Here is a 24,256-nt window from a genome sequence, read left to right on the forward strand (position 1 = left end):
TCTCCCACAACAGTATGTTCCAAGGTCAGTGTCAATCGTGATAAAAATTCAACATAGGGTTTATTAGGTTTTTGAATTACTTTAGTCCAGGAGCCATAATGCTCTCCTACCAGCCGAATCCTCCCCCATACCTCAATACCTATGTCTCATAACTGCTCATTGATCTCTTCAGGAGAGTTCACTTGCATATGAGCATCTGCATATGGTTCTGTTCCACTCAACATAGGACAGGTTATGATCTGCAGGCGTGGATTATTGCTCTGTGCATTTTGTCTAGTCCTTTCTGTATATAAGTCAGTAAACTATATTTGCCATTGTAGGTATTCAGGTTCCTTAAGCAAGGCTCTACAAAGCGTCTTCCAATCCTCGGAAGCAAAATTATCGGGCAAGCCCATTAAGTAATTCCTTAACATAATGATACTGAGGACCATAAGTCACTGATTGTTAAGTTTACCAATATCATCGACAGCAACACCCTCATATCTGGTTGGTTGAGCTATACCATTCATAGGAGGTGGTCAAATTGCAGGTTAAGAAAAAATATGCATTTCTTCATCAAACTCACTGAGCCTTCTGTTTTGTGAAGGAGTGATGCAGTAAAAATTGCTTCCGCAAGCTGAGGAGAGGAAGGCTGTTTTACTTTCACCTTCTCAGATTATCCTTTCACTCTGCTAATTTCTAACTCCATATGTAGTAATCTTGATAAAAATCAATTCCATTTGCTCAGACATTCTATTTACGCTTTCAGTTTGTTCATTTTCACCTTTCTTTACCTCTTGTTTTTTCTCCTAATTGTGATGCAGCCTTATCTATTGCGTCCTTAACCTCCGAGTCCAATAGTAAACCTACAATAGAAGGCGCTGCCTCTTTCTTTAAGTCCGCTATTAATCTTTTCTCATTTAAAGCTTTAAAAAGGGTATGTAAAATAGCCCAAATGGACCAAAATGTAACAGGAATCCTTTCCCCTTCTCGAACATCTCTTTCTACAATATTTTACTCATTTCCAATTATCAACATCTAATGCCCCATCAACGGGGAACCAAGGATTCCATTCCCTAACTACATCAATACACATTTCTATGTCAAAAGAAGAAATAGTTACACCATAAGCAGCAAGTAAATATTTTAGCATATGTAAGTACGGAGTAAACTTAACTTGTTCCATCACCCTGTAATTAAAAGTACTTACCTGAATATCCCTTCCTGTAATCAACACTGCAGGGTCCAAGTTTGTGTGCCAGTTGTCAACGTCTCAGGCATTGGGGTCCCTGGGTAAGGGTCGCAAAATCACCAGGACACAGGGGTTGCAGAGTGCAAACAACAATTGCCACTGCATGCTGTGCTTTATTGTTAGTGGGTATTTAAAGACAAGCAAGTATTATCTTTGCCAAGATTTATTCAGGAGACATTCACAAAAAGAATTTCAACAGATACAATTTTGCTTAAACTATGAGATAAGTCTTTGTATATTTTTATCTAAACTATTTTAGAGCAAGCTCAAACCATTTCCCCCTACTCTGGAAAATGCTTGGCTAGCTGTTCGTCTATGCATAAGTAAGCAGAAGAGCTACTTCCTCAGCTTTGAGACATGATAGCTTTGAGATAGGGAGAGAGAACATGTTCCCTCTCTAGGCCGGCATGCCAAGAGCTTTCCACATACACAAACACAGTCCTCAGATAATCCTGAGGCCGGAGCCAGCATCATTCTGCCCTTCCATCACAGACCCTGAGTCTTCACAGAGATTGTCTCACCAAATCTTCTATTACTTTAAGCAAAAACAAAGCAAAGCAAAGCAAACAAAATAGACATTATCGTTAATTAAGCTGCCATTAAAGATTCTAGGCACAATTATACTGTTAAATGATGTTAGTAAATATGTTTTGTAGATACTGATCACACATGTGTCACAAAAATATCCATGGATTCATAACTAGAAACTCTGAAGTGTAAAGTATATTAAGTAGGTGAGTTTCATTAGGTAGCCAATGAAGAGAACACCACAGCGTTTTCAGTCAGGTAAAGAAGTTTATTTACTGAACTGCTGCCCATGCCATACATGGTGGAAATACATGTAAAAAAAATGGGGCGATCCAACCTCTGGCAAGGATGAATCTATGTGAAGGACCAGATGAGGTGTGGCTGTTTGTGGGAAACTCTGGCCACACTGGATCTGGATGTGACTTCAAGTTCTGGGACTCACCTCTGGTCAGAAGGAAAGTGGGACCAGAGGCTGACCAGGTTGTGACTTAACAGGATGGGGAGGTGGCTGCCTCCAGGTGTGCCAGATACTAGGCAACACATGAAGGGTTGAAACTTAGCCAAGAAGTGGCTGCATAGGGTCTGCATGACCTGGGGCAGACCTAACAACAAATACAGGTAGTACTTCTGACATATGACTCCTGACTCCAAACAATTCATTCTCAGTCATGTTCTTTCTTTCTTTCTTTCTTTCTTTCTTTCTTTCTTTCTTTCTTTCTTTCTTTCTTTCTTTCTTTCTTTCTTTCTTTCTTTCTTTCTTTCCTTCCTTCCTTCCTTCCTTCCTTCCTTCCTTCCTTCCTTCTTTCTTTCTTTCTTTCTTTCTTTCTTTCTTTTCTTTCTTTCTTTCTTTCTTTCTTCCTTCCTTCCTTCCTTCCTTCCTTCCTTTCTTTTCTCCCTCCCCTCTCTCTATTTTGTTTAATTGGTTGGTCGTAGGGTTTGAACTCTGGTCTTGGGCAATGTCCCTCAGCTCTTGAGCTCACGTCGAGCACTCTACCGCTTGAGCCACAGCGCCACTTCTGGTTTTTGAGTGGTTTATTGGAGATAAGGGTTTCACGGACTTTCCTGCTCAGGCTGGCTTTGAACTGCAATCTTCAGATCTCAGCGTACTGAGTAGCTAGGATTACAGGTGTGATCCACCAGTGCCCAGCTCTTTCTCTCTCTATCTCTCCTCTCTTTCACTCACCCTCCCTATCTCCCCTACCTCAGCATTCTCAAATCTCAAATAATGAACACTTGCTGAGTTGAACTCACAGGCTGGGAGAGCAGCTCAATTGGCATATTTGAAATTTATTTAATGTTTCCTTCTACTTCTACCACAGGTCACTGGAATCACATAATGAACACTCAGCAGCATGGCATCTCAAGCCCTTTGGAGGAGGAAAGCAAGCATGCTCACTTCATTCTGTGAGGTTCACCCTGGGAAGGTGGAGCAGACTCCTCCCTTCTCTTGCTAAATCTCAGCCCAGATTCTGCATCTATAGAGGTGACTGCCTCCAAGAGTCCCAGTTACTCAAGTGAAACAGATACAAGGCAGAGACTTAGCTTCTTGTGGTGCTGAGATTAATGGCAGCATGATTCAACATGATCCACTAGTTTATTGAGATTGGGACTTCTTAAATTTTTTGGTTAGGCTATGTTCAAATTTTGATCTATTTATTCCTGATTGCTAACCATGATTATAGATGTGAACCAGCACATCAGACCATTCAAAGTTCTTTATCCCACATGGAAGACAAGAAATTTATTTTACCAAATGACATACAACTACACAGACAGCAAAAGTAAGTCCTTAATTCTGGTTAATATGTGTTGTTAATGTGAAACAAAATTACTTAGCAAAATATCTGACTACTGTGATTATACTTTCAAACTTACCCTACACTTTAATATCAAATCACTTATATTTAGCCAATGATTCACTCAAATTACCTGTAATCATTTATGTCTGTCCTATCTTCTAGCAGTAGGGAGAACAGGAGCTCACACAATTAACTAAAGTGGTAGAATTTGAGAGGATCACATATCTGAATAGGTCTAGGAAAAAAAGTATCAGCCATATCAACCTACTAGGTAGGGATATTGGAATGCAATCCTGATCCCTGCTTTTTGGGCTGGGTGCAAAAATTGCTACTCTATGCGTAAAGTAACTTAAACTAGAAAGGAGTGGTGGAGTGACTCCAGTGGTGGAATACTTATCTAGAAAACAACATCAAAACTCAAATCAACTTCCTAAAGATAAAATAAGACGAGGAAAGAAAGAAGAACTCATACTGAGCATGTGTTCATTGTAAAGATTTACACTAAATTATTGTAGTTATAAATGCCATCATTTATTTCTAGGAGCACACACATTTTGTGTCAAGACTAAATGAAAAATTAACACCATATATATAAAGCTTTGGTAGAACACAGGTTTAGCTTACAATGGTGAACACTTAAGTTTGCATGTGCAGTGGTGTTGCAGGGTGGTTAAGGTTTATCTAAGCCCATCTTTTTGATGGACATGACATGATGAAATTACCTAAACATACATAACCACATACAGTTCACTGGACAGATACTGCTGATATATATATATATATATATATATATATATATATTCCACACACATGTATGCATTTATATTTTAAGTGACAGGTAAATAAAAATAAAAAAAATATAATGAATAAATTTAGTGAACAGATAACTTTTCCAAAGTATTACTTTACCTGAACCAGTTCATTTCGTAAAGTCTCCAATGCTAAATCACACTTTCATGGCAGCTGATCCCCTTCAGCTTTTTTGTGAAATTGTTTTTTCTTTGTTTTACAGGTGAAAAGCCTGCCAATAAATATACTTTCATGACATTCCTTTCTTTAGAAAATGCAAAGCACGTTGTGTTATCTGGCTCTTTATGTATCATCAAAATAACTTTTTTTATAATTTCAAGTACATATTGTCTAAGATCTCACTCATTCTCTTCCAATAGTACCTATGGGAAGGAGAAAATGAAGGATTATTCTGTTACTTTGAGAGTTTCTGTTATTAATAACTGCAATAAATATGAAAATGAAACTCTGAAATTACTTAGAGAGGTAACTTGAAAGTTAAATTTCTACACACTTATGTTACTCCCTCAACTAAAAAACAGAACTTAAAATAAGTAACATTTTTAGGTGGGTGGCAGTGGCTCATGCCTGAAATCCTAGCTACTCAGGAGCTGAGATCTGAGGATAGTAATTCAAAGCTAGCCCTGGCAGGAAATCCATGACACTCTTACTTCAAATGAACCACCAGAAAACCAGAAGTAGCACTGTGGCTCAAGTAGTAACATGCTAGCCTTGATCTGAAGAGCCAGGGACAGCGCCCAGACCCAGAATTCAAGCCCCTTGACCAAGAAAATTAAAAAGGAAAAAAGGGGGGGAAAGTAATATTTTAACGCTAATGTGCATATATACACAGAATTTGTCTAGAAATAAAACTATAACAGCACCTGGACTGGCAAAAAAAGAGATTAAAGTGAAATTGCCTTCAATAATTCATTTAGACGATCTAAACTGAGGGCAGGCTATTGGAACTCACATCACTAATGGAAGAGGTAGAATTTGAGAGGATCACAGATCAGAACCAGTGTGCAAGGAAAGTAATAAGAGTCTCATATCATCCTAAAGGTTCTCATGTTGGAATGCATTTGTGATCCCCGCTACTTGGCAGGCAGAGGTGAGGAACTTAGCCTGTGTTCAGCCCTCAGCAAAATGGATAACCTATGAACAAAGTAAATGAATCGAAAAAGGATTATTCTAATGGTAGAATACTTGTTCAGCAAACAAAATATATAAATTCATACTCATTTCCTAAAAGAGGAAAGGAAAGGGAAGAAAAGAAAGAAAGAAAGAAAGAAAGAAAGAAAGAAAGAAAGAAAGAAAGAAAGAAAGAAAGAAAGAAAGAAAGAAAGAAGGAAAGAAAGAAAGAAAAGAAAAGAAAAGAAAAGAAAGAAAAGAAAAGAAAGAAAAGAAAAGAAAGAAAGGGAGGAAGAAAGAAAGGGAGGAAGAAAGAAAGGGAAAAGGAGAGGTATAAAGAAAAAACTCAACATGTGTTAGATGTTAACAATGACCCTAAATCATTTTAGCTTTAAATGCCTTCATTTAATTCTGGGCAGAGACATTTTGTATCAAGCCTGAAAAAAACCATAGCATACCGCATACAAAACTTGGGTTAAATACAGGTCTGCCCTACACTGTTAACAGAACCCCAAACTAGACTAAGGCATCTAATAGCTATCTAATTTTTGTTGTCTTTTGTCAATACTGCTTTCTTATCATATTGATTAGTATGAATTCTGTGACCATTATAAAATCACATTTGTAATAAAAGTTCCTAGGTGGGAACTTCAAGGATGAGGTGGTGTGGGGTTTCTGCTGGAGCCGTGTCTGGTTCAAGGGAGGAGTTGGTATTGGCACAGCCTCTGTGGTAAAGCAGGGAGGGGCTTTGAGGGTGAAAGCCAGTCTGTGTAAGGCTTTGAGACAGCAGGGAGGGGACAGGAAAGACTAGACTTGTTAGGAGCAGGGTCTCTTGTGGAGTAGGTGGGACTTTAGGATGGAGACTGGGAGGTGGATGGGTTTTCAGTGGAAGAAGGCATGTTCACTGGGGAAGAGGCTGTTTGAGGCAGAGCTTTGAAAAGGAAGAACAAGGCTACAGAGGAAGAGGTTACTTAGAGGAGGGGTTGTGGTGTAGCACTGTGAGCCCTGGTGGGATATGTAGGGTGAGGTTTCCCATAAGACAGGGAAGATAATGAAGGCAAGAGGCTGACAAAAGGTGGGGATTCTGGTGCAGGAATGCAGAGCTATGAGGGAGAGGCTTTTCAAGGTCTGTGAGAGGGCAGAGTGGTGCTAGAAAGAAGTGGGCTAGTAGGGGGCGGGCCTTTGGGAAGTGTGTTAGGGTGGAGGTGGGGTTTCTGGCAGAGCAGGATGTAGTAACAATGTATGGAGGAATTTTTCAGGACCAGAGATTTGTGAGAGCAGAGATAGGATCCAGTGGACTAGATTAGTTAGGACAGGGTTTCTGGTGTAGCCAGTTACCACTTCGAAAAGAGCAGTGAGTTTGGGTGGGGATTTCAGTGTTGCAAGGCAGGACATTAGACTTGGACAGGGTTTCCAGTGGGGCAAGGTAAACTTCAAAAAGGGATTATGAAGGGACAGGGATTTACAGTTGAGCCTGGTGAGGCTCCAGAGGGAGGCCAACAGATGCAGTAGTTTGCAGTGGAGCAATGTGGGTGTCGAGAGATGGGATAGTGTGGTGGGGGTTTTCTAGAGCAGGTCAGGGCTTGGAGCCATGGGGTTAATTGGAAGAGGGACTTTGAGAAGGAGTGGAAGGTCTACAAAGGTGTAGAGTAATTATGGGCAGGGTTGAGTAGGGTGTGGATCTGTGGGAGGAGCCAATAAGGGGAGGATTCATCACGGGAACAATGAAGCCATTGAGAGAGTAGATATGGGAGGTAGAGAGGCCCATGGTGGAGCAGGGCTGGCTTTCCAAGCAGGAGATGGGCTGTGTGAGAAGCTTCTGGTCAACTAAGGGGGGGCTACAAGGGCAGTTATAGAGAGGTGGAGGGTTTTTGGTGTAGCATGAAGGGAATTGTGGGAAGAGGTAGGTTCAGGGCTGTGCTTGAAAAGTTCGGCTACTTAGACTAGTTATGGATCGAGTTTCTGATGAAACCAGGAGGGGTCGAGGGAGAAGTTTGGTTGGGAGTGGGGTATGAAAGGGACGGGAGGAGCTTGGAAGTAATAGAATATGGGAGTAATGGGACTCTGAGGGAATAGAGTAGTTAGGGACAGGGTATCTGGTGGATGAAGTTAGGAGTAGAGGGAGGAGCCCAATGTAGGCGGGGTTCTTGGTGCAGCAAGGTGGATCTTAGGAGGAGATATGGATGTGGCTTGGTTTCTGGTGGTGTAGAGCAGGGATTCCAGGAAGTGGTGGAGTGGAAGAAGGATTTCCCTGTAGCAGAGGAGGACTTTCAGGAAGGATTCTGGTTGCAGTCAGGCCTTTGAAAATTTATAGCAGGACTACCAGGGAGTAGGTTAGTTAAGGTTTGGCTTTTTAAGTACCAGGCTGACTGGAAGTGGGTTTCCAGTGGTTCCAGTCAAGTTTTATGGGAAGGGGAGATAGGAAAGGGACAAGACTTCGTGAAGAGTGGGGCTACAAAAAATAAACAATTACTCTAATAGGAACACCATTTTCAGTCAGTGTAGAATTATATTACTTTTATGTATGCGAGAGATATTGGAGAAAGTAAGCAAGTAATAATTCTTTCCTATTGAATTTTTTTTTAAATTCCTGTTGAGTGAAAATAAAACCACAGGTCACATCAGGCTCAGAGGCCCACAGTAGACCAAGAAATATGAAGCACTGGGCTGTATTCCCCAGCACAACCTTTAAGGACTACAAAAAAAATTTAAAATATCTCATTTGGTCATAATGGATATTCTATTATCTTAAAATTGTGAATGAAGGGCTGAGAAGGTGGCTCAGTGGTAGAGCGCTTGCCTTGCATGCTCGAGGCCCTGGGTTCAATTCCTCAGCACCACATAAGCAAAAAGAAAAAAAAAGCCGGAAGTGTTGCTGTGGCTCAAGTGATAGAGCGCTAGCCTTGAGCTGAAGAGCTGAGGGACAACGCCCAGGCCCAGAGTTCAGGCCCCACGACCGGACCCAAAAAAAAAAATTGTGAATGAATAGAACTTTTACTCTGACCGTTTTAGAAATCCTAAAACTAAGTAAGTGATAATGTTTTAACTTTATATAATATGGGAAGTATATTAAAATAATTAGGAAAATATAAAATTGTACACAGAATATTTGTTGTCCAGCATCAATTTTAATCTAAAAGAATTTAAAACCAGAAAATTGCCATATAGTGAGATTGCAGCATGGTTTCTTTTCAGTCATCAAAATGGTGACTTAAGGAATGTGTCTTCATCATTGGATGCATCGATGTTAAAACATATTTAAAAATGTGAAGCACTATACAGACCCTGAAGAAACTCAGAGGGATCTGAGAAATGAGGTTGGAATAAAATTAATGAATAGTTACAGTAAGAATTGATCTTCACTTGGCACATAAATATTTTCCAGAAGAAAAGACTACATTGAAAAATAAACAAAACAGTGAAAAGGAAGCAGGCAGGCAGACCTTGAAATACACATTATCCAATGAAGAATATCTAGTGAAGCATGATTGCAATAATCTTTTACCTAAGTTACAGTACTGATCTATGTTCTTCCCTAATGCCAAGTAACAAAGCCATGAAAATGCAGTAATAATTTTAAGACATTAGACTTTACAGAAGGAATTCAATGAATGTATTTCTAGAAAGTAAAGATAGATGTCTGAGATAAAGAGTAAAGCAAACATCCCCAATTCTTAGCCCTTCGAGGTCAGAGGGGTACAAGCCGAAGCACAAGGAGAATGGACAGAAGTATAGTAATGCATACCAGTAGTTCCCAAGATGCAATGATGAATATAATAGGGGAGAAAATCAACATGACCATCACAAGACTTAGCACTGGAGAATAGAGAAAATAACAGTGAAAATCCATGGAGAATCACAAAGAATGCCCTTGCATATTTGACAGAAGAGTGCATTGTATGGCATTGAGGTCTAAAATATGTGTAGGTATTATAGGAAACTATTTGTGCTCATATGGTGCCTCAAGTAGTGATAAACTTATTATTTACAGGACATTGAGTAATAATAAAGGTCCTGTTTCAGTAGTTTAGAGTTAAACCTTGATAAATTCTGTTTTTAAACACCTAACACCCTATAAAACCAAGACAAGAAGAGTTCAAAAAATCAAATCACATAATGTGTATGCAAAAGGATTACATTATTAAGGTAATCTTTAAACAACACACAATTTTATGTGACTAGTCCTGATTATAAATGATTTGTTTTCCATACAGATTTTGGATGCACAAAAACAACAAAAACAAAACAAAACAAAATGAAGAAATGACACTTGGCAATAGAGCTAGATGCCAGTATCTCATCTCATGAGGCTGAGATTGTAAGACCATGGTTCACAGATGGCTGGGGTAGCAATCCACGAGACATTTATGTTCAATTGTTCAATCAAACACATAGTGAAACCTTGGTTAAAATAGTACAGATTCAGTCAGACATGAGTGAAAAAAAACAAGCAAGATTTTGAGGCTCTGAGTCAGTTTCATTACTGCACACACGTGCACACACGTGCACACACACACGTGCACACACACACACACACACACACAAACACACACAGCGAATATTAAGAGTGTAAAAAATGAACCTATCTTACAGGACTATCCTAAGCATATATTAATTAATAAAAATGAGGGAAACCATAGAGCCTATGTTTCTTTGAGTCTGGCTTCCTTCACATAATGATTTTTTTCCAAGTCTTTCCATTTTCTTAAGAAAGGAGCTATGTCATTCTTTCTCATACAAGCATGAAATTCCATTGTTTATATATACCACATTTTCCTGATCCATTCATCTACTGAGGGGCATCTGGACTGGTTCCATATCTTAGATATGGTAATAATGCTGCCAAAAACATACTTGTGCTGGCAGTTTTAGTGTTTTATTTTTTGGAGTCCAGTCGTGGGTCTTGAACTATGGACATGGACGCTGTCCTTCAGCTCTTCAGCTCAAGTTTAGCACTCTACCACTTGAGCCACAGCGCCACTTCCGGGTTTTTTCTTTTTGCTTATGTGGTACTGAAGAATTGAACCAGGGACTCTTGCATGCCAACACTACCACTGAGCCACCTTCCCTGCCTGAGAGAAGATATTTTAACTTATTTTCTACACGTAAATTAATATTAAGCAAAGCTAATTAAAATAATTACTTTTTTACTCTTTAGAGGATGAGTATATTACTCTTGGATATCTTTGAGGAAAAGACTTTAGACTCATTTCAACTGATGCTTTGCATTGAAATTACAGGCTAAACTGTCTTCTTCATTAAACAAAAGCTTCAGTTCTTTCATATTAGAATTATAAAATCAATGGTGATTTGTTTTCCTTTGCTATTTTCAATTCTATTTTTCATCCATTAGCTATCTAGAGATAATTTCGACAAATGCCCATGAATGGGAATGCTGGCTCTAGAGCTATGTACATTTGACCATACAAAATGATGCTAATTGAAATGGACTCCAAGACATGGAAACAACAATTACTTTTTTTTTTCAGATATCAACCTTGATGTCGGTAAAGAAGTGTAACTAGATGTTATTTTATTTCATTTGTCTTTGATTTATCTCTGGACATCTCTGTCTTGATTCTGGTACCTTCCATCTTGTATATACATTATCTGATTTGGAGAAGGAAAGGGAAATAACATAATGATGAAAGAAGTGACCCATTGCAACAATGATATTCACAAGACAATATACCGGCAATGAACTTTACAACTTTGGGGTGGGGGGTATGGTTGAGGTGGGAAAGGATAGGAGAACAACAATGGAGTGGGTAACAATATAAATCAAGGAATGTACCTTACTCATGTAACTGTAACCACTCTGTACAGTACCTTTAAATAAAATAAAATTTAAAAAAGTGAACCTACCCTAGAAAAAAATATCCCTTTCAAAATAACCCATCTGTAATAGTACTTGTGAGGGATTCTAGAGTCAAACTGTTATACCTGGAAAGGGATATATTGGGAAGCCATCTCAAACAGTAATCAAAAGGCTGAGAGCTGTGCTCTGGAAAGGTCAAACAGTTAAGGGAAGACAGGGGTATGGGTTATTACCTCAAAAGTATTTAAGTTAGATCTGTTGGACACTAAAAGTTTAAGACTTTGGAAACAAGATGGATGTCTGTGCTATGGTTGTAATGATTATTGCTCCCTTCTGCTCCTTAATAATAAGGGATTCAATTATCACTATGTATACAAACAATACCTCAGTTAATAATTGTAACCACCAACTAGATTGATGCCTCAGTTTGCGGACATACCTGTAGCCACTCATTACCCCACCCCTGTAGTAGAATGAATATAAAGCATTTAAAACAGGATTTGGGGATCCAGAAGCTGGCAATGAGGCTTTGGGTCCTCTGGTATCTTCTTTCCTATCACTTCCTGTGATTTCTCAGTTCTTTGGCCAGGTATCCCATCATCTTTGCTGTTTCATGGCTGTGGTTAGTGACAGTACTGATATTCGGAACACCTCAAAACAAACTATGGAAAACACTTCCTCAGAGAAGATTCACAAATGTATAGGAGCACCTGGAAAGAAACCTAAAATCAGCAGTCATTCTGTGATACTCTAACAAGAAAGTATAATTCTGGTGTACCTTTACTTCGGATATATATAAGAGATGGACAATTGTCCCTTTTGTACATTTGGTATTTGGTATTGCATAAATTTTCAGAAACACATATACATTGTGAAATAATGTTATTTATTTCATAGGTAACAAACCTGGTCACTGGAGTGATGACCCAAATGTCTTATCTCAGTTGCCTGATTCAGACTTAGATGAGTGTGAATTGCATAATTGTGAACATTTTTTCCATGAAACTTAACAACACAGGTCACTCCATACCTCTAAAGATTTTACATATATTATAGTAATACACACCTAAACTGGTCAGCACTCACAGCACATCGGTGTGTTATAATTGTCTTCAGATCAGAAATATTCTAGAGTTTAAAGTAGAATGATGGGCTGTACATTTTCAATGGAAGAGTGATGATCACCCCCTGCAATTATTCTCAGTGGAAAATCCTTCCTATACATTTTACTGACTTAGCTTCTACTCTGTGCTTTACCATTATCAGGGAGGGTCACACTGTATAGAGCTACAATACTGCAGCAACCTTAGCTGTCTTTGAATTTTACCTCTAATCTTAATACCAAGGTCAACTCCGAAACTCTAATCACATCATTAGTGGACACCTGAACTTTCCAAGCTTGGTGAAAAATTCAGATATCATTGCTCATTGCCAGTGTTAAAGATCTCACTCTATAAGATTTAATGTGTTTCTTCTTGTATTTCCAACACTGCCTTAGATGTTGGTTTTTGATATAGAGCTTTTAGTTTGCATTTGATTTATGGAAGTGTTAGTAATGCCAGTTGAACTGCATATATTATAATGTAAGTAATTTGATGTTTTGACATATGAATTTAATTTTGGCAATTGAGGAAGTCAATGCACATCACTCACAAATGTTTCTTTATATGTACTGGTATTGCTTTATTGTGAACTTCCTAAAAGCCAGTCATAGGAGCACATGTCCTAATCCCATCACTTCTGTCACTGAGATGAGTCTTGAAATGTCCAGACGACTTGGCACTTCATAGTGAGAAAGTTTCTACAATGAAGGGTGAGAGAATAGAAAAAAGAGCAAATGAATCTTCCAACTGTTTTGTTACATGTTCTTTACACTTAGCCATTAAGACACCATAATAGTATTTTTATAACTTCTTACCTACTTTTTTCCTGTTCTGAGATGTTTTATTTATGGATCTCTAAGAAATCATATAAGAATCATAAAATAAATCTATAAATCATATAAGAAATGTTAAAAAATAGTTTGTTAGGGATATATAACCTAAAAGGAATAATTTCAGGAAAGTATTAAGCACATAAAATGTAATGCACACCTAAAATTGTCTCTTTATTTAAAACTTCAGCAGTTTTAGTTTATTTATTCTAATAACAAAGATTATAAATTGTTACAATAGTATTCCAAATGGAACACAGAACTAGAAAAATGAAGGGTAGCACTAAAGAATGCTACTGCTACTACTAATCGTGTAAGAATAAAATTTAGGCAAAACTCCTTCAGACTAAAAGCCACAGGACAGCCCCAACATTACTTTGTTTCATATGAAGACAAGACCTTTTTTTGTAAAGATAAGTTTTCACAGATATTAACAGCAGTTGGGTATATATTTCTTAAGGCCTTCAGGAAGGATTCTCTGACAATGTTGATGGAAGCTGACTTCTTTGGGACCTACTACACAGTGTGCAGTCACCATTCCAAGCACTGCACCTGCATTAGGGTAATTTTCGTGCTCAAGATAGTTCTTCCAGTTAGGAAATGAATTAACTATTTTATTAAAAACAGAAGTAGGCAACAAGGCCAAACAAATTTCCCAAGTACCAAATACGGATCAGCTGCAGAACCATAATTCAAATCCAGGTTTCCACCAGGCATATCTGAGGATATTCTGTAGGTTTCACATTCATTACCTTTCAAGATGTATGGAGCAGATGAACCCACAATATCTTCCTAATTATGGTTATAATGGCAATAACATTGCTACAGAATATACACATTTTTAAATTAAAAGGGTGTGGGTAATGACATTGTAGGTGATCTTTATACCAAATAAAGACTGAACCAAAAAGAAAAGTAAGGGGCTGGGAAGGTGGCTCAGTGATAGAGCGCTTGCCTTGAATGCATGAGGTCCTGGGATCAATTCCTCAGCACCACATAAGCAAAAAGAACAAAGTTGAAAGTGGTGCTGTGGCTCAAGTGGTAGAGCACTATCCTGGAGCTGAAGAGCTGAGGGACAGCACCCATGCCCAGAGTTCAGGCCCCACGACCGGACCCCCCCCAAACAAAATAAAAATAAAAGAACCTAGGCCGCAAATTTTAGTCATAGTACTAGCACTCATATAACATATATATATATATATATATATATATATATATATATGTGTGTGTGTGTGTGTGTGTGTGTGTGTGTGTGTGTGTGTGTGTGTGTGTGTGTGTATACACATATATATGCTTCCTAAAATATACAGTGAGTTAATTTGTCGAACCTGGTCATAGATTAAACATGAGGTGTGAAAAAGTATGTAAGTCTGAAATGACTCCAAGGTATTTTGAGAAGACAGCTGGAAGAGTTATCACTTAATCAAATAGTAATGAGGGATTGGTTTGTAGATAGAGATCAAATCTCACTTTGGGATATTTTGAGTTTGTTAAAATCAGTTGTTAGGAGATGTCAGTAGACAGGATGCTATTAAGGACTTGAATTAAAGTAAACAGAGATGGAGAAAAACTACAGAAATAATTACTGTACTCAGTGGTAAAAAAAAAACATGAGAAGGAATATTACAGAGCTAAGCCCAGGGATACCCAAATATGTAAAACATGACAAATGAAGAAAAACAGTAATAAGTATGTAATGCAGACTTATATGGGTAGGTATTTTTAATGTTTAAGGGCTATGAAGTGATTGTGTGATGCCCTAAAATTTAAGAAATTCGTAAGTTCAACTATCCTTTGGGCCAACCATAGCTGATAGTTTAAGTAAAACGGAGCCACAATAGTGTGTCTTGATTTACCAAAGTGAAAATAGGTCAATATTTGGAAAGCCAATTTTTGGACATGTTGTTGGAGTGGCAATTACTGCAGTTTGTTCAACTGTCAGTAGAAAGCTACAGGTTTAGCACAATGATAGAAATCTTTCAGAGATCTGGTAGATTTTCCCTCTGACTTCAATTTCCCTTTTTTTCTGAGAGCTAAAATATCACTACTGGAAACCTGTCCAAATTGTGCCTTTGGCAAGTTAACAGATAGTCAGTCTATCACATGCCCAAATAAAAGAGAATTGGAACAGGTTTACATTGAGCACTCACAGTAGACGGGTCTCTGGACTTTCTCAGGAAAAGCCTTCTGCCATTGTGGGATGGATAGGGCTGGATAACATGCAAAATAGACACCATAGATTGAAAGTATTCTGCTAAGTTACCACGTGAGATAACGGAAGGTTTAACTGCATTGTATTGACTTTTATGAATCAGTTAATCAGATTCTTCATGCCATATGATTTTACTAGACTGTAAAATGCATGCTTATTGCATTTCCTTTGTATAACATATAGTATGTTTTGAAATTTGGTATAAAACATTTGTCTTTTCATTTATTTATTTTTAATATGTATTACTCTAGTTTTCAAGAGTAGGGAAATGTCCTGGAACTTTGTAATTTGATGTCATATGTAATTTATTTTTTTTAATTCTTATTTATTGTCTATTGTAGCCCCCGGCTATATGTAATTTAAACTGTAGTTTTCTTCAAGTGTATCATCCTATGCTGAAGTTTTTTTCTTACAAGCTTTCTAATAAATATGTAGTCTATTCAATTTTGAAAAGTACTGCTGTACCTCCCGCTTATTTGTGGCATTTCTGAAATCCAAGTTCCTCTGTGTGTCAGGGTGGTTACTTTTGCTTGTAACAGTTTTGTTATTGAATACATAGCATCTGACTACTTAGGGAACAAAAGATGTGAAGTTACAGTATCCCAATAAAGAACTTCCAGGACAATTCAAGGGCAACTCATGTACTCTCTATGTAGGTGAATAAGAGCAAAGAAAAAAAGTCTTATACATGAAAGTGACTGGGAGTGTGTGCACATAGTTATTCACTTATTTATCTGTTGTTATAGTTTTATATATTCAATATTATTCATTTTATATATATATATATATATATATATATATATATATATACATATATATATATGATCACAATTTCCAAAATCCAGAGAACCACATCCATGGGCATCGCTTTCCTATGTTGCTCTTTGGGTAATAAGAATGAAACCTGGGGGGAAGATGGCGGAGGAGAAGCTGGAATCTGAAGAAGCTCTAGCATAGAAAGCAGTTTTAGAGTTCCAGTGAACAGTCCTAAGCCAGAGAATCACACCAAGTGTGCCATCACAGGACAGAGAGTTAGACAAGAGGGGGGAAGCCAAGGCAAAAAGACACATCTGAGCGCCTGCCAGCCACCGCGGTGGCGGCGGCGGTGGCAGGGTCGCGGCACAGCTGGGGCCATAACTGAGCGCTCACACAGAGAGTCGGGGACTAAGGAGCCAGACACAGCAGGCGAGCGGATTCTACTCAACACCAGCAAAAAAAGACAAGGAGCGGACAACTTCATCTTGCAGTTCCCAGACCAGAGACGACCCAGGATCCAAGACTCGACGTGAGTAGAAGCCCGACATCCTCACTCCTTCTCAGGGAGCGGAGGAGGGAAGGCCACCCCTCCCCCCCCAGCACAGGAGATCTCCATCTTGGATACTGACAAAGCTCGGAGGAGCTGCCAGCTCCAACCCAGGCCTTGGAATAAAACGAGTCATTTAGCAGGTCACAAGAAATTAACGGCGGCCAAGTGACCTGCCAGACTCGGCTCCATCAAGGGAAAAGTCACCCAGCTCAGGCACCAGCCATTGGAGTGGCATTCCTCACTGGCTAACCAGAGCCAGATGCTGCCTCTCCCTCTAGCAGCCTCAACAATCAATTGAAAAACAGAAACCCTGAGAACGGCTCCAGGCTGGGCTCTGTTAGTTTTTTTTTTTTTTTTTCACAAAATATCCCCAGGAAAAAGCTACTGATTGTTGAAAGACCTCAACTCTACCCAGAACCTAGCCTTACCACTGCATCCCCCTCTTTTGTGATTCTCAAAGCAGATCACCCTTCCATTAAACTAATCGGGGAGGGGGATCTCAAAATCTTGGGTAAAGCAGAGCACTTTTCTGCCTGTTCGAACAAACTGACTTAAGAAACCAGTCAAGCCACATGACTTCAAGCTGACCAGAGACTCAAACAAGAGGCTGTTTACAGACAAAGGGGAGATACAGGATTCTTCCCACCCCTCCGAAAAAATCAAAAAAAAATCAAAGAACTTTTTTTTTCTTCTCTTCCTCTTCTTTTCTTTTCTTTTTTTTTCTTTTTTATGGTACCTTTTATATATATAATTTTTTTTCCTTTTCTAAAAATTTTATTAATCTTTAATTTTTGCCTTTTTTTGAAAAAATAATTGTTTTCCGGTAACTTTTTTTTCCTCTTATAATTTTTATTTTAGGAATACATGAATGTGCGTTTTCCTTTCTTTTCTTGTCTTCTTTCTCTTTTTCTTTCTTTCTTAACTATCTTTTTGTTTTTTTTGTCTAGCTCTACTGAACTTCTGATCTTTTTCTCTCCCTTTCTAATCCTTTTCACCTTTTCCTCTCTTTTGATCTTCTGTATGTGACTTAACTATTGTCCTGCACATCCTCAGATAAACCCATAGTTGACTATTACACACTATCCCCCATTGTGTACACACTTAATCCACAAATTTATTACTCAATTCAAAACCTCTGAGACTTAAATTCCTTAATAGCAGTTCTACCTCTTTATACCTATATAATATTTTAAGCATTTTCTTAAGTTTTGCACTTCTCCTCTATGTCCCTACCCTTCTATTAATATACTCACATTCCTCTCTAAATAGATGGTCTTTTAATCTCCATAATAATATTAATTTTTACGCTTCTATTTTTTTCTGGTCTCTTTTCATTTCCCTTTCACTTTCTTCCTTTTCTCTCTCTCTCTACTTCCATCCTACCCAACCTATTTCCTGCATTGAGATTAGGACATAGTTAACTCTCCCTGTGCCTCCCCACACCAATCTATTCCTATTTTTTACCCACATCTCTCCCTAACCCTAAAAATTTTTGGTTTTCCAAATTCTTCTCTGCAGTTTGAAACCCATTAACATATAGTTGTTTGATGTTGAATAGATGTATCTGTTGAACTAGAATGTATCTGTAGACTATTGACTGTATAAATGCAAACGTTGGTTGATGGTTGCCTTAAGATAGTGTTCTAGAACAAAACTGGTGCTATTTTCATCTCAAATGGGCAGAGTAAGCCAGAAAAACAAGAAAAATGGCAAATCCGGGTATCTCAATTCCCAATCTTGATAATCAGGGGTCAGAACAGATAATGAACAACCCAGAGGAGAGTTCCCAAATAGCGCCACAAACACTGGTGGCAAACATGATAAATGAGAATTTTGACAACTTACAAAGGACCTTGTATGAGCGTGAAAAGGGAGAGAGAGGAGGCATCCCAAAAGTTTATACAGGTATATCATAAGCGTGAGGAAGCTACTCAAAAACTGATACAGGATTTGCGTAAACAAATTGAGAATACTCAAAGAGAAAGGGAGGAATGGCGTGAGCAGGCTGAGAACACTCAAAGAGAACTGCAGGAATCCCCCGAATGGGAAGAAAGAGAACTGCAGGAATCACACAGACGGGAGGAAGCTAATCAAAGAGTAATTCAGGAATTGAGAGACCAGGTAGAGAATACACAAATATCACTAAAGACATTCATGGAATCCATTAACAAAGAGCTGAAGGAAGTCAGGGAGACCACAAAGGGAATGCTGAATGGAACACAAGAGAAGGAATGGGAGTCCAAAGAAACCATAACGAATCAACTAAGTGATTTGAGAACAAACACTGAACACCAAATTAAGAAAGTAATGAAATTCCTACAAGACCTAAAACAGAGCTTCAACAAAGAACTTGAAGCCATCAAAGCTGACCAATTAGAAGGAAAAGAGATAAAAAACAAAGTAGAGAGTCTTGACAGCAGGTTAGACCATGCAGAAGATCGAATCTCAGGGATTGAAGACAGCTTAGATATTATAGAGAAAGAACATACAACCATCCAAGACAAGTCCAAGAAATATAGATCTATCCAACACCTGGAAGACACCATCAGAAGGCCTAATCTAAGGATAATGTGTGTAGAGTAGCACCTAGAAACAGAAGTTAATTGTCTAGGAAATTTATTTAACAGGATCCTAGCAGAAAACTTCCCAAACATACAAAAATATAGTCCTATTCAGATACAAGAAGCTTTTAGAACCCCAAATAGACCAGACCAGAATAGGACATCACACAGTCACATTATAATCCACACAGGATCAACTCAGACCAAGGAAAAGATCCTTAAAGCTGTCAAGGAGAAAAGGGTAATCACCTATAAAGGGAAACCAATTAGAATCACCTCAGATTTCTCAGCAGAGACAATCAAAGCAAGAAGAGCCTGGAATGACATATGCCATGCCCTAAAAACAAACAACTATCAACCAAGAATACTGTACCCAGCTAAACTCTCCTTCATAACTGAAGGCCAAATAAGAGCCTTCCATAGCAAAGAAAAATTGAAACAATACATCTCCACCAAACCAGCCCTACAAAAGATTCTTAAAGATGTCCTACACATAGAAAACCAACAAGACCACAACAAAGGCCAAGAAACTGCACCCAAACTGAGAATCCACGAACCATAGGAAGAACCCAGTTTTCGCAGCCCCCAAGAAGGTGGATAACATGGCAGACACTCCCAAATAGCTCTCAGTCCTATCTCTTAACGTTAACGGACTGAACTCTCCAATTAAGCGACATAGACTGTCTAGTTGGATTAAAAAACAAGACCCTTCTATCTGCTGCCTGCAGGAATCACATCTTGCCCGTAAAAACAAACACATTTTCAAAGTTAAAGGCTGAAACAAAATCTACCAAGCAAACAGCCCCCATTAACAGGCGGGAGTTGCAATCCTAATATCAGATAAAATAGACTTCAAATTAAAATTCGTGAGAAGAAATAAAGAAGGTCACTACATACTAATTAAAGGATCTCAACCTTCAGGAGGATATTACAATTCTAAATATCTATTCGCCAAACAATGGAGCACCCAAATTTATCAAAGAAACACTAGTTTCCCTCAAATCCCATATAGATCCAAAGACATTAATTGTTGGGGATTTTAACACACCACTCTCCCCACTAGAGAGATCAACTCGGCAAAAACTCAACAGAGAAACCACAGATCTAAACAGCTGCATATATCAACTAGACTTAACAGACATCTACGGAACATTTCACCCAGCAGCATCAAAATACACGTTTTTCTCAGCAGCACATGGAACGTTTTCCAAAATACACCACAATTTAGGTCACAAACCAATCTTGTCTAAATTCAGAAACATTGAAGTTATACCTTGCATTCTCTCTGACCACAAGGGAATAAAATTAGAACTCAACACCAAAAGCCACCAAAGAAAGTCCGGTATAACATAGAGGCTGAACAACACACTGCTGAATCAAGAGTGGGTCTTGGAAGAGATTAGAAAGGAAATTCAAATGTTCATGCTTTTCAACAAAAATGAACACACAAATTACCAGCTCCTCTGGGACATAGCAAAGGCAGTACTCAGAGGTAAGTTTATAGCTCTGAGCTCCTACATCAACAAATTGGATAGATCTGAAACTAGCAATTTAATGACACAACTAAACCTCCTTGAAAAAGAGCAGCAAGATAAACCTCAATCCAGTAGACAGAAAGAAATAATCAAAATTAAATCAGAATTAAATGAATTAGAATCCAAAAAAACTATAGAAACAATCAACAAAACAAAGAGTTCGTTCTTCGAAAAAATTAACAAAATTGACAGATCCTTAGCAAATCTTATCAGAAAAAGGAGAGAACACACTCAAATTATTAAACTCAGAGATGAGAATGGAAACATCACCACGGAAACAACCAAGATTTAGAACAGTATAAGGGAATACTTCTCAAAACTTTATGTTAATAAGTATGGGAACTTTAAAGAAATGGAACTTTTCCTAGCAAATATTGACATGCCAAAACTAAACCAAGATGAGTTATACCAGCTCAACAGGCCCATATCAAGCATTGAAATAGAAACAGCAATAAGAGACCTCCCAGCTAAGAAAAGTCCAGGACCAGATGTTTTTATAGTGGAATTTTACAAGGCCTTCAAAGCAGAGCTCACACCAATACTCCTCCAACTCTTCAATGAAATTCAAAGAGAAAGCTCAATACCGAACACATTCTATGAAGCCATCATAACACTCATCCTAAAACCAGGCAGGGAATCATCAAAAAAAGAGAACTATAGACCCATTTCTTTGATGAACATTGATGCAAAACTTCTCAACAAAATTTTGTCCAATCGACTTCAACAATTCATCCAAAAAATCATACACCATGATCAAACAGGATTCATTTCAGGGATACAAAGCAGGTTCAATATATGCAAATCAATTAATATTATTCATCACATCAACAGGAGCAAGAATAAGAACCACATGGTTATTTCAATAGATGCAGAAAAAGCATTCGACAAGATCCAACACACCTTTATGATGAAGGTTTTGGAAAAATTAGGAATCCCTGGAACATTCCTCAACACAATAAAGGCTCTATATGACAAACCTACAGCCAGCATTATACTCAATGGTGAAAAATTAAAGCCATTTCTTCTTAACTCAGGAACAAGACAAGGATGCCCACTCTCTCCACTTCTCTTCAATCTAATATTAGAATATCTAGCTACAGCAATAAGACAAGATGCAGACATAAAGGGGATCCAAATAGGGAAAGAAGAAATAAAACTCTCACTCTTTGCAGATGACATTATCTTGTATTTAAGAATCCCATAGACTCCACTCCCAAATTATTCAAGCTGATTCAAAACTTTGGCAAAGTAGCAGGTTATAAAATTAACCCCCAAAAATCAATGGCTTTTCTGTATGCCAACAATGAGAAAAGTGTGGCTGAAATTAGGAAAACATCCACATTCGTAATAGCCTCACAAAAAATAAAATATCTAGCAATTAACTTAACTAAAGAAGTGAAGGACCTCTATGATGAAAACTTTAAAATCTTAAAAAAGGAAATCAACACAGAACTTAAAAAATGGCAAAATCTCCCATGCTCCTGGATTGGAAAGATTAACATTGTGAAAATGGCAATTCTTCCCAAGGGTATCTACAAATTCAACGTGAGACCTATCAAAATTCCACCCTCATTCTTCAAGGAAATAGAAGAGGCAATCCAAAAATTCATATGGAAAAATAAAAGAACCCGAATAGCAAAAACGCTCCTCAACGGAAAAACACTGCTGGAGGAATATCAATACCAAATTTCAAACTCTACTATAAAGCCATAGTAATCAAAACAGCTTGGTATTGGCATAAGAACAGACCTCAGGACCAATGGAATAGAATTGAAAACCCAGAAATGAACCTACAGACCTACAGCAATCTAATCTTCGATAAGGGAGCTAAAACAATAGAATGGAAGAAAGACAACCTCTTCAGTAAATGGTGCTGGCAAAATTGGTTAACTACATGTAGAAAACTTAAGCTAGATCCTTATATATCACCCTGCACCAGAATCAACTCCAAATGGATCAAAGACCTTGAAGTCAAAGCAGACACTCTGAAAAAATTACAGGATGGAATAGGAGAAACCCTAGGTCTCCTTGGCTCAGGCCGAAATTTTCTGAATAGAGACCCGGAAACACAACAAATCAAAGAAAGGTTGGACAAATGGGATTGCATAAAGTTGCAGAGCTTCTGCAGGGCAAATGTCATAGCTAGAAAGATCAATAGAAAACCCACGGATTGGGAGAAGATCTTTACTAGCCATACAACGGACAAGGGTATCATATCTAAAATATACTTGGAATTCAAAATATTAAACCCCGCAACAACAAATCCTCAAAGAAACAACTGCCCAATAAATAAGTGGGAGAAAGACTTGAAGAGAAACTTCTCTGAAGAAGAAAGAAGGATGGGCAATAGACACATGAAGAAATGTTCAACATTGCTAGCCATAAAAGAAATGCAAATCAAAACAACATTGTGATATCACCTCACTCCAGTTAGAACGGCAAAAATCAAGAACTCTAACAACAACAGATGCTGGAGGGTATGTGGACAGAAAGGAACTTTACTTCATTGTTGGTGGGAATGTAAACTTGTTCAACCACTTTGGAAAGCAGGATGGAGGTTCCTCAAAAGACTTCACGTAGAACTCCCCTATGACCCAGCAATCCCACTTTTGGGCATTTACCGAAATGTTTACAAAGAAGACCACACTTAAGCTACCAGCACAACTATGTTTATTGCAGCTTTATTTAACATAGCTATGATATGGAACCAACCCAGATGCCCCTCAGTAGATGAATGGATCAAGAAAATGTGGTATATATACACAATGGAATTCTATGCCTCCATCAGAAAGAATGACATTGCCCCATTTTTTAGGAAATGGAAAAACTTGGAAAAAATTATATTAAGTGAGTAAGCCAGGCCCAAAGTAACATACGTCCCATGGTTTCCCTTATTTGTAATATCTAGTATACGTATGAGTCAAGCGGAAAAGGTCAGATAATGTGATGTCAGGAAAATGAACACTTAGATGTATATTTTAATGTTTTTTTCTTTCATGCATGTGTTTCTAATGCATTTATAAGATTATCTCTTTGCTATATTTGATGTCAGTATAACTTGTGGAGGATATGGGGAAAAACCAGTTGTTTAAGCATGCAGGTGGACCTGTTGCAACAATGAGAAGTACAAGTTGTCATGTCCAAAATGAGCTTTACAATGTTGGTGTGGTGGGGGGGGGGGAAGGATACGGCTGGGGATTGTGAGGGGAGGGTGGAGGCTGGGAAGTGATGTGAAGGATAAACAAAGATGAGTCTGCAGTGCTTGGTAAGAAATGTACGCATTATGATGCCCATGCAATTCTAACCCCTCTGTACAGTATGTTCACAAATAAAATAAAATAAAATTAAAAAAAAAAGAAATGCAAATCAAAACAACATTGAGATATCACCTCACTCTAGTTAGAATGGCAAGA

General features: G+C 38.2%; 1 long non-coding RNA gene across 1 annotated transcript in view; it reads right to left on the bottom strand.

The window, feature by feature from the left end:
• Nucleotides 1-11,833: 11,833 nt before the first annotated feature.
• The window catches only part of LOC138818274 (uncharacterized), a 49,786-nt gene continuing 37,363 nt past the window's right edge, over nt 11,834-24,256 (bottom strand). The window contains exons 2-3 of the long non-coding RNA XR_011369032.1: nt 12,950-13,097; nt 11,834-12,006 (exon numbers count right to left, since the gene is read on the bottom strand). This is a non-coding gene — a long non-coding RNA (uncharacterized lncRNA). The remainder of the gene's footprint in view (nt 12,007-12,949; nt 13,098-24,256) is intronic.

The sequence above is a fragment of the Dipodomys merriami genome, unplaced genomic scaffold (genome assembly GCF_024711535.1).
Source record: "Dipodomys merriami isolate MVZ:Mamm:240054 unplaced genomic scaffold, mDipMer1.0.p SCAF_726, whole genome shotgun sequence".
In the NCBI taxonomy this organism is placed as follows: domain Eukaryota; kingdom Metazoa; phylum Chordata; class Mammalia; order Rodentia; family Heteromyidae; genus Dipodomys; species Dipodomys merriami.